Source organism: Nicotiana tabacum, chromosome 6 (genome assembly GCF_000715075.1).
Source record: "Nicotiana tabacum cultivar K326 chromosome 6, ASM71507v2, whole genome shotgun sequence".
In the NCBI taxonomy this organism is placed as follows: domain Eukaryota; kingdom Viridiplantae; phylum Streptophyta; class Magnoliopsida; order Solanales; family Solanaceae; genus Nicotiana; species Nicotiana tabacum.
Genome location: NC_134085.1, coordinates 141,512,624 through 141,527,172, shown reverse-complemented (window position 1 = coordinate 141,527,172; position 14,549 = coordinate 141,512,624).

Here is a 14,549-nt window from a genome sequence, read left to right as displayed (position 1 = left end):
GTTTGGAGCACCGGTGCTCCAGTCTCTAGTATATTATACTAGAGCCAGCAAAGTATACCGGTCCAGCATAATATGCTGGAGTTCATTCACATGTGCACCGAACTCCAGTATATTATGTTGTACCGGTCTCTGTTGCAGCAAAATAGTGGTTATTTTTCATTGACTTGGTAAATGCTGACTATTTTTGAATGACCAGTCCGAAAACTGGCTATACCATACTATTTTTACGTAATAATCCGTTCGCCAGACACACTTGCATTAGAAAATATAGTAAATAATAAATAATAAAAAACTAACATTAGACAAAAAAATTACGACGGATCTGTGTATTAATCGAGTAACTTGGCTGGTATAGTTTGTAGCTAGGCCTACCTTTCAGACTAAAGACGGATAAATGAATGGTAATTATTCAGTCATGCTATTTGTATTTTATTCATCTATCGTGCCAGAAAAATAACACAATGTTCACACTTCAACTTTAGGATCCAATTTTCTAAAATTATTGTAAAAACAATTAATTCTGAGCTTAGGACAATGACCTTTTCACTACAGTATCAAGCCGCTCGAGTAGAGGCGACTAAATGCTAAGTCGATAGTATTCGACGAACAGTACATACAATTGATTATATAAAACTATTTTTTTTGTGTAATTATTTTCCTTTGTAATATATATCTATATATAATATAAAGCTGGGCAATAGGCTAGGCGCTTTCTTATGTCAGCTTATCTTTTTTCTTAGAATTTTGCCTTTTTCTTTTTATGCAACTTTTGAAAAACGCGGCTTTATTAGAAAATTCAACAGTTACAGCTTTTAGAAATGTTGCTACATTAACTATTACAGTGAATTTAATGTTAATTAATCCCAAGAATTGTTGTTACTTCTCAAACCTTTCATATTCCTTAACTTGAGGAGGTATCTTAAAGTCTCCAGCAATCACCTCACTTTTGCAGATATATGTGTGTGTGTATGGCACCAATAGAGATATGCAACAATCCATGCAAGATGTGAAGTAATCAGATCAAATATTCTATACTTATATAGTTGAAAACATAGCTGCGGCCGATGGCTTTTCTGACCATGTTTCTTCCCTCACCCGCTAGCCCTCTTCTGTTCAAGGTACTTTCTCCGGGTTAGAGTTTGGTTTCAACGGATCATCCCTAAATGGAGAAACAAGATAACTTTGTTTGCCCCGGAAGAAAGAGAAAATTTATTTATCGAAAAGGTAGGTAACTGAAAGAAACAAAAATTTTGGCTTTGTTGTAGTTGTTATTGCAGCAAAATCTGAACTAACCAACGAAATTTTTACTTTTTAGTCGGTTTGGTCTCCCCTTCCTGGTGCTATCTGTGATAAATTTAAAGGAGGAGTTTTAGGAGTACTAGAACAATAATTAAAAAAGAAAAGGTAGAATTATTAAATTTTGCATAATATTTTGTAGCATAGAGAAGATTTTACTTATTTTAGATCGAAATTAGGATGAAGAATGAAGAGAAATATAAAAAGGGAAAAGAATAAGAGAAATAAGAAAAAATATAAATAAAATGGCTGGAGATGGCAACTATGCAGAAGTTATAGGGAAGGTGAGTGATGACCGGTGATCTGGAAGAGAAAGAAGAAAATGAAAATGCATAGAAGGAATTAAGGAAAAATAAAAATAAAGGAAGAGAATACGAGATTCTATCATTCACGGGTGGCCCTTATTAGTGTTGATGTGCATTCCATCAATTTATTATTTCTTTCCTATGTTTGAGCCTTCCGTTTTTTCTTTTTATTCTTTTATTCTAAATTAATTTTTTTTTTTTGAAAAGACGAAAGTTGCCAAAAAGGAAGGTTGAGACGCCCGCGTGCGTACACTACATCCTAAAACTCCAACTGTAGAATACAGGTGACATTAACTTCGTGTGCAATCAATTGCAAATTTCCTAGGAGATACTAAGAAAAGCTTTCCCAACCATTTTCTTAAATTTTATTTTAAAAATGTAGTGAATAGTAGTCTCTTTATAAAAGTTCTAGAGATGTTGCCTTTCTAAAAAATCGAAGATGTTGCCTTTCTTCTTTAGTTGTCTCAAAGAAAGTCAATTACTTGAAAGGAAAAAACCCACCTCTGAGTATATCATTGAATATTTTGTAACATAGAAATAAATAATATGTGGTTATACGTTGTAACTCTATTATTTACTGTTTGTGACTATGAGACGATTACAATATTCACTGTGTTGGCAATAGCCAAGTGAAAATGAGGCTTGACGCAAATAAAATTGGACTCACTTTTATACCATCTAGAAGTTTGATTTAGTAAAAATAGGATATGTCTATTACACTAAATTGTTGATTATTGAGAAAAAAAGACGGTAATGATATTTTTTGACAAATTCTATAGGGATAAGCTTAATGCCTATATAAAGGAACTCAAGCCTGGTCCCAAAGCAGAAGTGTTTGACTATTGTATGTATTAACTCGTGAACAATATTTACATCTACAAGTGTCTACTAGGCTATTCTGCCTTATTATAATTAATAAGTATTATTTATGTACAACATTTAACACCATTCAAAGGCTTACGTTACTTTGATTTTTAAAACTACTAAAAGTTATGTGATGATTTTTATTTGGATTTAATTTTTTATTGTACTACCATCTCTTTCTGTTTTAAAACATCACTTTCTAATATATTGATATATGTTCGCGCGAAGAGCGGACAATTTAACTAGTTTTTATATATTACTAGTAAACTTACCCACGCTTCGCGCGGTAATAACGTTCACTAATCCACTACTTTATTACAAATGGATTGTCTTAAATCATTTTATTAGATCTCTATAAAACAAAAGAATATCTAAAATTGAAATTTTGGTTTAGTAGCCTTTTTTTAAATAGGTCAGTTAGTAGCTTGTATATTTTTATAGGTATTTCTGTCTGATACATGTCAAACACAATACCTTAAGAATCGTATGATATATACACCTATAAGTAGTTAATATATATACATATAAGTTAATAAAATATTAGTAGCATTTACAAAAAATTTTCGCAAAAGTAAACCGTAAAAATATAACCGAAGTTTTTTAGACCTAAATCGAGTTCTAAAGTCTTTCTAGCTTGATCTATAGAAAGATAGTAAGGTGATCATCTAAAAAAGACAATGATGTTATATGTTGTTTTATAAAAATAAGTATTTGATTCCCTCACTCGATCTCTCTTCCCTCTGCACTCTGTATTCAATGTTCATCCATTTCCCAGCTCCCTTTTCTATTTCCTTCATTTTCTTATCCTCTTCACCAAATGCAACTATTTATAATCATTAGATAACACTAACATTGCTTCTCATTACAGAAAATTAGTAGAAGGAAAAATAATAACTGTTTGTAGTCATTAGACAACATATAAATGTTGTTTTTTTTTTTACAAAAAGAGAGGAAAATAACAATAGTGTAAATTCTTATTCTTGCAATAGGATTGAATACAAAATTAAAGAGAAACGTTAAAAATGAAGAAAACGATAAAATGGGAATATATCATGTTGAGTAATAGTATCCTCTTGAGTACACAGTAATAGTAGTGCTAGTGCTACAAGAGAAAACATGATTAAAAGGAGAGCTAAGCGATTAGTTCCATTGAAAATAGAGTTAACCTGCATACAAGAAAATATTTATCAATGAATGAAGACCGGATTTGGAGGGTGTTTGGATTGGCTTAATTTAAATGCTTATTGGCTTTTAAGCACTTTTTCTTTAGTTTGTGTGTTGTTTGATAATGATAAAAAATACTTAAAAGCACTTACTTTTAGGCATAAAAAGTACGAAAATAAGCCAAAAGCTAAAAATTGGGTATTATTAACTTATGACTTTTGGCTTTTAGCTTAAAAGAGTACTTTTTATAAGTCAATCCAAACACCCTCTGAAACTTTAGAGTGTCTCGTTGAGAAGAATAATGCATATCTATAATTTTCTTTTAGATGAAGGAAGAATACTACTACATACTTTAATAATTAAATACTGCTTTAGGGATGATAGTGATGACAAGATTATCATTAAGAGACCACATGGTGCAAACATTCTCTCTAATTATGTGTAATGGACGAAAATAGTTAAAATCAAACCGAATCAATCCTATCAATGATACACAGGTGATTTTGCCACTAAATATGGATATTAAAACAAAGGAAGATGAAGGAAGAATTTGAGTACATGTGAGAATCTTTAAGAAAAAATAAAACGAAGAACCGAGCAAAACAAATTACGAAAAGCAAAATATGCTAGGTTAGAAATAAAAGTAAGGAACAAAAATGTACAAAAGAAAAACAAAAACAAAGAGAAAACGAAGGAAAGGCAACTTACATGATTTGGTTTTTGTTCTTCATTAAGCTTAAAAAATTTGGTTATGTGTGGGTAATATAAAGGGAAGCTAGAGTGATTCTTTAATGAGAATTAAGAGCAGAGGCGGATCCAGGATTTAATGTTTATGGGTTCCTGCAATGACTTCGAGTAAATTTTCAATAGTAACTGGGTTCACATTTAAATATTTGTAGATATTTAATGAATTTTTAGAACACATTTATACTGTTTGGACAAAAGTTACTGGGTTTACGGGAACCCATCGATGACATGCTAGATCCGCCCCTGAATTTAAGAGGTACTATCGACCTCTTCATATTTTACCGTTTCAGAAGGGTACGTTATTGATTCAAATAAAAAAATTTGAAGAGGAAACTAAAGAGAAGCTGAATCTTCTTCTTGATTAATACTGATATTTGGGGTAAATTGCTGCTTTTATTGCTATGTCAGTTTTTATTGCTATGAACATATTTAATAGAGGATTTATAGGGGAGGGGAAAAGTTTGAAAGAGACAATAATTAGCTATTAAGGTATCTAATAGAGAAACGGTTATATGTAGTCTTATAGAGATTATTGGGCTACTAAAAATAAGATAAATGCAAAAATGAGGGGAAAAACTCAAAAAAAAAAAAGGAGAAAAAAGATATGTGAGTTTCTTGGCCAAATTACAACTACACACACACACACACACACACACACACACACACACACACACACACACACACACACACACACACACACACATATATATATATATATATATATATATATATATATATATATATATATATATATATATATATATATAGAAAGAGGGGACAATGAAATGAGCTTAAATGAAATAATATTATAATAATAATAATAATTTATATAAAAATTCCTAACTTACTCGGAATTGAGACATAATTATATGTTTCTATGTAAAGCAATTGGTACTTTTCCGGGAGGCATTAATTGGTCGTTATTGCTGCCTCTTCAGCTCTTCATCTTCTGTTATGAATCGGATCTTTCCTATGTAAATTTTTCTCAACTCGGTCATGTTGACATCTCGAGTAAATGCTACTGGTGACTTGGAAAATTAAATGCCTCGGATAAACATGTAGTGGAATAGAGGGTAGACCAGTGACCGCACACCGACATAAGCCCCAACCTCAAAGTAGCCTTAGCCACCAAGCAAAGCTAAGAGCCTGTTTGCCCCAGCTTAGCTTCTGGAAAATAAAAAGTATTTTTTTTGTTTAAAAAAAAACTTTTTGAAAACTTTACAATATTTGCTTAAAATTGAAAAGTGCTTTTGAATAGTAGCACAAGTAATTTTTCTATTTTTATGGAAAGTTGCATGTGAGCACGTGATTTTTGCTTCACGGAAATTACTCCAAAAGAAATCGAAAAAAGAAAGAAAAGAAAGTCGCCTTTGGATACAATTTTAAAAATTTGCATGACATTTTGGTAATTGTTTTGTCCGTAAATGTTTACCTTGTCGTAGTTAATTTTAAAAATACAAAAAAATACGGGTCGCATACATATTTAGGATTTAATTGTGCATTTTGAAATTAATTAAACCGTAATTTAGTTTTCAAAGGGAAAACCACAAAAATATGCATTTTTATTCTATCTGTCGTCATTGTGTGATTTTATTTTAACTAAACGTTTTAATTTGTGTGTTAATTTTGTTGAATGTTAATTAATATTTGTGTAGTTTTGGTTTTAATTTAATTAGGAATTTTTGTTTAAATTAAAAGAATGAAAAGGGAGGAAAATATCGGATTTGGGCCAAAAATTCAATTGAAAATCACGCCCAATCCATTACACTGACCCAGTCCACGACCTGGGCTTCCAAACGACGTCGTTTAGGTGTATTTGATCTGAGCCGTTCATCTCACTTCATCTAACGGCTTCAGGCTTTCCCAGATACCCGACCCACTGGTACCCGGATTGACCCATTCCCAACACTAAACGAAACGACGTCGTCCCCTTAAGTGAAAAAATCAAGGCCGTTGATCATCAATGATCCAACGGCCGAAATTCAACTCCCCGTCCCGTATATAAACCCTCCTCTTTTACCTCACGCCCCCGTAACCAAACACCCCCCTGCACCCCTTCGTCTCTATCAACTCAGAGACGAAACCCTCAGTAAACCCTAGCCGCCGTTGAATCCCTAAGCTTGAAACCAGGCGGAGACGATGTCGGTGACCACCAAATTAACACCTCTAGTGCACCTCGACCCCCGGGACACGAATCTGCAAACCATTTGGTTCGAATCAACCTACATCGTCTCGAATCTTCATCTGAAGATTCGAGCCAAACCTCAACTTGTACTAACCGATCCCAAATGCACACCAGTTACTCCCCTGACCTCCCTCGTGACCAAACCAAGCATGGTTTGGTTCGAATCGAACCAGAAAAGCTCGAACCCCTAATCTGAGCCCCAAGAACCCTAGAAATCCAAGAACCAGGAATTTGTCCAAATTAGCAGAGGTTTGGGGTCGAATAGACCTTAGTCGAAGTGTTCTCTGTTGAGAACACTTGATTAAGGTCCATTCGACCTCAAAAAGGTCGAGTCTGAGTTCAGACCTGGGTCATCTAGTTTTACTTGAGGTATTTCCTTTTCTCTTTCTGTTTGTTCTATTTTTTGTTTGTGTTGTTATTCGTTTGTGTGGTTAGAATAATTTTATTTCCAATTTATGTGCTTTGTTCTTCTTATTCTCCAAATCAGACCTCTTATTTGGTCGAAATTTTCGTCTGCTCGTTTGTTAAGTGTATGTGCTAAACTGTATAATCGATTGGAATGAGTTTGGTCGATTAATTAGTTTCCAGGGTAATTCCCTGTTTTGTCAGTACAACTTGAATCACCTATGTGTACTGTTTGATTCTGATCATTAGCTATTGACTTGTATGTTGTAATTCATATAGTCGATTGGATAAATGTCGTCAATTAGTTGGGATGTTAGAAACCTGCAAATTGTTCAAGTTTTAATGGTCTGTCAGTTTAATGCTAATATACCACTAAGCTAATGAATAAAGTAGGGATCAATAATGAGAGTGATAATGTTGTTAAGTGCCTTTAATGGCTGGAAATCAGAAAGAGCATGAGGTTTAATTTTAAAATAGAAATGGCCAATTAAAAAACTGACAGATTTTTTGAATTAACTAGTGAAAAGGGTACTACTTTAGTTGGCTTAGTGACTTTACTGGTGGGAAATCAGTAACAACATGGGTTTAATGATAAAAAGGTAGAAATGCACATGAGGAGGGAATAAAACAGGCTGGAAGTGAAATGTTTGAATAAAAGAATGGCCAATTCTAGTCTTTAAATAGACTGGATTTCGGACAAGAAAGGGGAGAGCCTAAGAGAGTCTATTTCTTGAACTAGAGTTGGAGATAGATAACAAACAAAAGCAAAAGAAAACCTCTTCAGATTCTTAGAACCTAAGACAATAGAGTTTTCTTTGAGTGTTCGAAAATCAGAAACTATTGTTCCATTGTGTTTCGGATTCACCTGTTTTTGCCTGTGATTAACATTGTTATTTCCGGGTCTCAACTGAATTTCCCGAATCTGTTTTTGGTTGGATATTGGTACTTTTTCATTGGGTTAATTCTTGTCTGTTCACTAGGTTTCATTCTGCTGTTACTGTTGTTATTTGCTGTGTTACTGCAGCCATATTGCTTTTGCTGATCTTCTTCTTCTTCTTCTTCTTGTTTTTTTTCAACATCCAGGTACGCACTCGAATTAAGCTTTGATGTATCTCTGACTTGAAAGATGAAGAAATGGATATACTCATGCTTTTCCTCTGTGCTCATGTAGCTCACCCTATACTTATGTTTCAAAAAATAGATATTAGTTGATGTGTAATTACTTAATACAACTTAGTTTTGGTTGGTATTTGTTTGGATAGCTATGGTATAATTTGATTTACTTTGGACTGTTAATGGACTATATAGTTGCTGGAATTTTGCGTAGTTAGTAATCTTAATAACGTCATTAGTTTAATTGAAAGTCAGCAACAGAATTAACTGATTCCTGATCTGCATATTACAATTAATCATCAAACAGTCAAGTAGTGGACTAACTTCAAATCATTTGCATTTAGTTTTGGATTGTTTTGGGCTGGCGTAATTGGAAATTGTATTAATACAGTTGCTTAGTATAGTTTTAGTATGATTCAAATTCATTTAGCATTAGATACTTTATTCATAGACAATGAGTCATAATTTAATCCGTGCTTAAGGTAATCCATCAATGACTCACGTAGTTTGTTAGTTAATAGCATGAAGTTGAGTTTTAACTTGGATTGCTGGGTTTATACAACTATATACGTTTGGATTCAAAAGCACTAGATACATCTTCTATCTGAAATAATATATGTTGCATTCGCATGTTGAAAGACCATCTCATCCCCACCCCTTTATAAATGAAATTAATGTTCACGTTCACCATATATGCGCACTGTTAAATGAATCGAATGGTTTGAGTGTCCGTTGATTGAGGACTAGCGCACAATTTGAATCAAAAGGGGTTTATTTGGGCGTAAAACACTGGCAGGCCTCGAAATTGAAACCTTTGTCATGTTTCTGGGCTCACTATGGGCTCAAACCGTCTAGCCTCCCTTTGTGAACACAATATGGGCCGTTTTGAACAAGTCGCTAAAGGATATATTTTTATTCATTTAGTTATTGGGCTTGGCTGATCTGAAATGGATTTATAAGGATTTGTTTTCTTTCAAATAGGTCAAATAATTAAGGTTTCTTCTTCTATTGTTAGAGACCAATAAAAATAGAAAAATTGTAGTTTGCTTTTAGTTTTGGCTTTCAAATAAAAAATAAAAATGAGGCGCACCTCGCCAAATAAATTACAAATCGCGGAGCCCTCAATAAACGTATACAATAATTGGTTGGACTTCGGAGTTGGCCGTTTAGCGAATTTTCACGACCTCTTCTTAAAATAACACTACGCTAGTCGCTTAGGGCGCGTCTTTAATAAACTTATTTCCTTAAATACGGGTGAGCATTTATGTGACCCAAATCCAAATCTTAACGGAGTCGGAACGTATTAACAACCACGGGTGCATTGATTGTGACGTGGTTCGAGATGCATTTTCACGACGTTGCAATTCTACTAAAAATAATAATAAAAGCGGTTTAAACTTAACAAAAGCACACAAGTCATAACATGTATAAAAATTATATATTTAGCCATTACAATAATTTAAGCGACCGTGCTAGAACCACGGGATTTGGGGGTGCCTAACACCTTCCCTCGGGTCAACAGAATTCCTTACTTAGAATTTCTGGTTCGCAGACTTCATTTGGAAAGTCGAAATATTTCCTCGAATTGGGATTCAAGATAAACCGGTGACTTGGGACACCAAAAGCCAAACCTTTCCCAAGTGGCGACTCTGAATTAAATAAATAATCTCATTTCGAATATTGTCACTTAAATTGGAAAAACTCCCTCACGCATTTATCCTTCGGGGTAGGCGCGCAAAAAGGAGGTGTGACAGCTCTGGCGACTCTGCTGGGGACTTCGAACCCAGAATCTCTGGTTCAAGGTTCAAGAATTCGAGCTTAGAATAATTGTTATATTTGGCTTTATTATCTGATATTTATTACATGTTTGGGCATAACGTGCTAAATGTTGCCTTTTACCATTTTGATATTATCTGAACTGTATATAAATTGTGTCGAAACCCTTCTCTTCTTACCTCCGGGGAGGAGCTTGCTGGTCAAGACTCCCTATTCTATTAGTGTCAATACCTGAAATAAGAAAGAGGCCGGACAAGTTACAAAGCCGGACGATCCCGCGGGTCCCCGGTACGTAGCCCCCTTCTCGACTCGAGTTGTCCGCTCGGGTACACAGCCTAGAACAAATACCCAGGTTACGAACCTAGAATAATTCAGCTTCATGCCGGATCCCTAGTAGGAACGCTTGTTTGCATCATGTGCATTTGACTTTGGAGGCTCAACACAGGGGTTGAGTCTGTCTAGGACAGGTGTACCAAAATGACAAAAGACCATCCTGATGCATCTTCCTTGCTTCTACTTGTGCATTTATTTGCTTCGGACTTGCATGCTGACCGGCTTTTGAATATTTTGAGGAAAGAGAGATAGAAGTACAAGGGTTAAAAAAGGTTAAATCACCCGCTTTGAAAAACTAGTAGTGTCGGAACTCTGCCGAATTTTTGAAGAAAATGAAAAAAAGAAAAAAAAAGAGAAAAAGAGTCTTGTTTTCAAAAGAAGTTTGTTTTATCGGCCCGAACTACGCCGGTTTGATTCTCACAAGGTGTGAGATACGTAGGCAACCCTCATCGGGTCCAACCTCCCTTTTTTCAGGAATAGCCGAAATGTCAGAATTTTAATTTCATCATAAATGAGTTGGGTGATGCCGCTTTTGTCAAATGTAGCCGAATGTTCCCGAAAGGGACGCGCCGGAAGGTTGATTTTGCATAAACAACCGCTTTTGGTCATTTTTTGAATTTTGACCAATTTGCCCAACAGCCTTAGAATCCTCGTCCCCGAGGCTCTGTGAGACCGTGTTCCCAATGTCGGGCCACTATTTTGAAAAAAAGAGTCATAAATAAATCAAGTGATGCTATTTTTGTCAAAAACAACCAAATGTTCCCGAAAGGGATGGCAGAAGGCCGACTTTGCATAAACGGCCACTTTCGATCATCCTTTAGAGTTTTTGATCGGTTGACCCTCACAGCCTTAAAATCTTCATCCCCGAAGTGCTGAAAGGTCGTGTTTGAAAATCGGATCTTTTTTCTAAAACATAGTCAAATCATCTTTGAGTTAAATAATCTTTTACTTAAATCACCTTAATAAATGTGCAGGATGAGCACAATGCAAAATGAACGCTTTTCGATAATGACTAAAGTCCCTGTCAAGTTGCGGCTATGGTGAGATGATTTAGGCGGTGAAGGGCAAGGTGAGGTCAAGAAATATCTGAAAGGTCTCACGAGTTTATTGGAAATCCAGCCTCGGGAGATATAATAAGAGCTTTAGTCATCTACTGGGACCCGACACACAATGTCTTTCATTTCTCCGATTTTGAACTCACTCCGACTCTGGAGGAAATAGCCGGGTACATCGGAAATGCTGAAGTTCCATTAAATCAAAAATACCTGGTTGTCCCAAGAGCTGTCACTGTACATCGGTTTCTAGATTCATTAAAGATACCCAGGACGGTCCATAACCCAGATTTGGCTGCAGGTTTCTGTAATTCGCGCTTCATATACGACAGATATGGTCATGTAAGAGGATTCAACAATCCGGGTAGCAAGTTATGCAGCAAAGGCAACCGTCAGAAGTGGGATGAACATAGACGAGTGGCTTTCATGATAACATTTTTGGGCCTTTTGGTGTTTCCGAGGAAAGATGGAAACATTGATCTGAAAATATCCGGGGTCGTCAGTACTTTGCTCACTCAAAATGAAAGCACTCTTGCGCCTATGGTAGTATCTGATATCTTTCGAGCTCTCACAGCCTGCAAAGCCAGAGGGAATTTTTTTGAGGGGTGCAATTTGCTGCTACAAATATGGATGACTGAACATCTCTGCCACCGCTCCGAGCTTTTGAGTTATGGTTCCTCGAAGAAGACTTGCATAGAAGAATTTTACACGAGAATCAAGGAGGCCAGTCTACCCGAGGGAGTTACGGCATGGACGTTATTCTTTCGAACCCTCACCACCAGCCAAATACAGTGGACACTGGGATGGTTGCCTGTTGATGAGGTCATATATATGACGGCAGCTAGGACCCATTTTCTATTGATAGGACTTAAGAGCATTCAGCCTTACGCGCCCTATCGAGTTTTGAGACAACTCGGGAGATGACAGATAGTGCCACATAAGGAAGATCTTAGTGCTCAAGCAATTGAGATTAGCCCTGACGGACAATTTCCTGAAGCTAAAGTCCGCCAGATCTGGAATGAATGTCAATGTTTAAAAGCAGATACTTGCGTGCAGGATCGGGCCAAAGGTGAAGTAGCACCAGGGTACCTCGTGTGGTACAGAAGGGAACTTGAGCACAAAAGACCGGCTAAAAGACCCCATATCCTGAATTTTGCCGAGTCATTACAGGAGCAATGAGATTGGTTAGCAAAAGAAAAAAGCTACCAGGCTGAAATCAGCAAGCTAAAACAACAAATTGAAGGTCTAAAATTTGAGAACAACGTGCAAGTTGCTACTGATCTGGGAGAAAAAAATAGGTTGGCCCAGGAAAACGAGACGATTAGGGCCCAAATCCAGCAAATAAGGATAGCCTCTGATAACCAACAAAGGAGCCGGTCGGATGAGCGACTGATAAAAGGTTTAAAAATGGAAATTAGTGAGTGCCGGAGTGAGTCAGAGAATTTTGAGAATATCATAGCAGGACTCGAGGCACACTGGGCAAAAAGAACAGAGGAGCGCAACCGGTACCTACAACAGTTGAAAGGGGATCACGAGCAAACCATTGCCAATTTGAAGAGAAAGGTGGCCACTCTTGAGGACAGAGCGGCTGAGCAAGCCCGAACTTTTGAAGCTGAAAATAAACATTGTTATGATTTACTGGCCCATATGAAAGTAGAAATTCAGCAGTGGCAGAATCAACATCTCCAGGATTCTCGGGTTTTGAAGGCCCGTAATAATCAAATAGAGCGCCTACTCATAGAAAAGGGGCAAACCAGGGATAAGATTATGACCATTGCCCATGCCATCATTAGGAGGTGTCTACGGTGCGAAGATATGACCCGCACTACCTTCTTCTCGGCAGTGATGATTTATGTCAAGCGAACCATGTATGAGCTGGAATAACTTGAAAGGGACCTCGCACCTAAGCCCGCGGCGAGGCCGAACGATGCCCCGCGGGCGCCAATTTTTAAAGCTTTAATGTATTTATAGGTCGAGTCTGTATTTTCCGTCTTGGCGTCTTTTGTTTGTCTTTTCGCATCAGGGTGTATCAGTAGTTTTTGAGTTTGTATTTATTTCAAGTCCGTTATTTTCCCTTTTTCAAAAAATGTTTAGTTTGTAATAGAATGTTTTAGTAATAAAAAAATGTTTCTTTATTTTTGCACTTGTTTGTCTTGAACAATGTAATGATCTGATTCACGCGGCGTCGTGATACGTAGGCAATCCTCATCGGATCCGGTCACGTTTTTAACTTCAAATAAAAAAAATAAAAAAAAATATAATAAGAAAATATAAATAAAGGGAAGCATAAAGAAAAGCCGGAATGACGCATGCCATCAATGCAAACATGTAGAAACTCACTTAACTGTATAGGTGCATCACACCCCAACGTGAGATTACCTGTCTGTTATTTGTTTCAAACTAACCGTTTGCTTGCTGCTAAGTCCAGGTTTTTAGAAAGGTGGTTTGGTTTTGTGGAGGTCTGGCCTCACATTCATACTTTACGAGGTCAAAAGGAAGTGTTCAGCTTCCCGTCACTAAGTCAAGAGGAAGTATTCACACTTACTCCTTTGCCAATGATTCCTATTTCCGAAGAGAGTTCAATCTCGGCCATCCCAACTTCCGAATCAGCAACTGCTGAAGAAAACAGAATCTTGCGGCTTCGCATGTTGGAAATGTTGGATGACTGGAACAATGGAAAAGAGCCGCCGAGTGTAATCCCTGGATTCCTGAGCTGTTCTCTAGGACAAGTGGGACTTCCAACGTCCCCATAAGTTATCCAACCACCCCATTCGGGTATCCTACCATTTCAGCCCACTCCGCTGGATCACCCTCCAATTCTTATCCCTGGATGTCACCGACAGATGTGGCTACAAACATATTCACTGCACCGCCCTGTCCAATCACGGCATAACCCGCTATACACAGGCCTAATTTTGACTCTTCCTCATTCACATTTCAAGCACCATCCTTCTCACTGGAACCAACTCGGTTTACCACCAACGCTCACCCTCAGCAGCCTCAATGCGAGTTTACGCCTGGGCAAGACCGAAATCCCAAAGCTCTTGAATAAGATGAAATGGCGAGAAGAATGAGGATCCTCGAGCAGAGCTTAAAAAATATGCAAGGTTTAAGTGGGCAGAAGAGTGTCTCCTATACTGATCTATGCATGTTCCCTCACGTGCACCTTCCCGTAGGGTTCAAAACACCGAAGTTTGAGAAATATGATGGGCATGGCGATCCCATTGCTCACCTAAAAAAGTATTGCAACCAATTGCGTGGGGCTAGCGACAAAGAAGAATTGTTGATGGCATACTTCGGAGAAAGCTT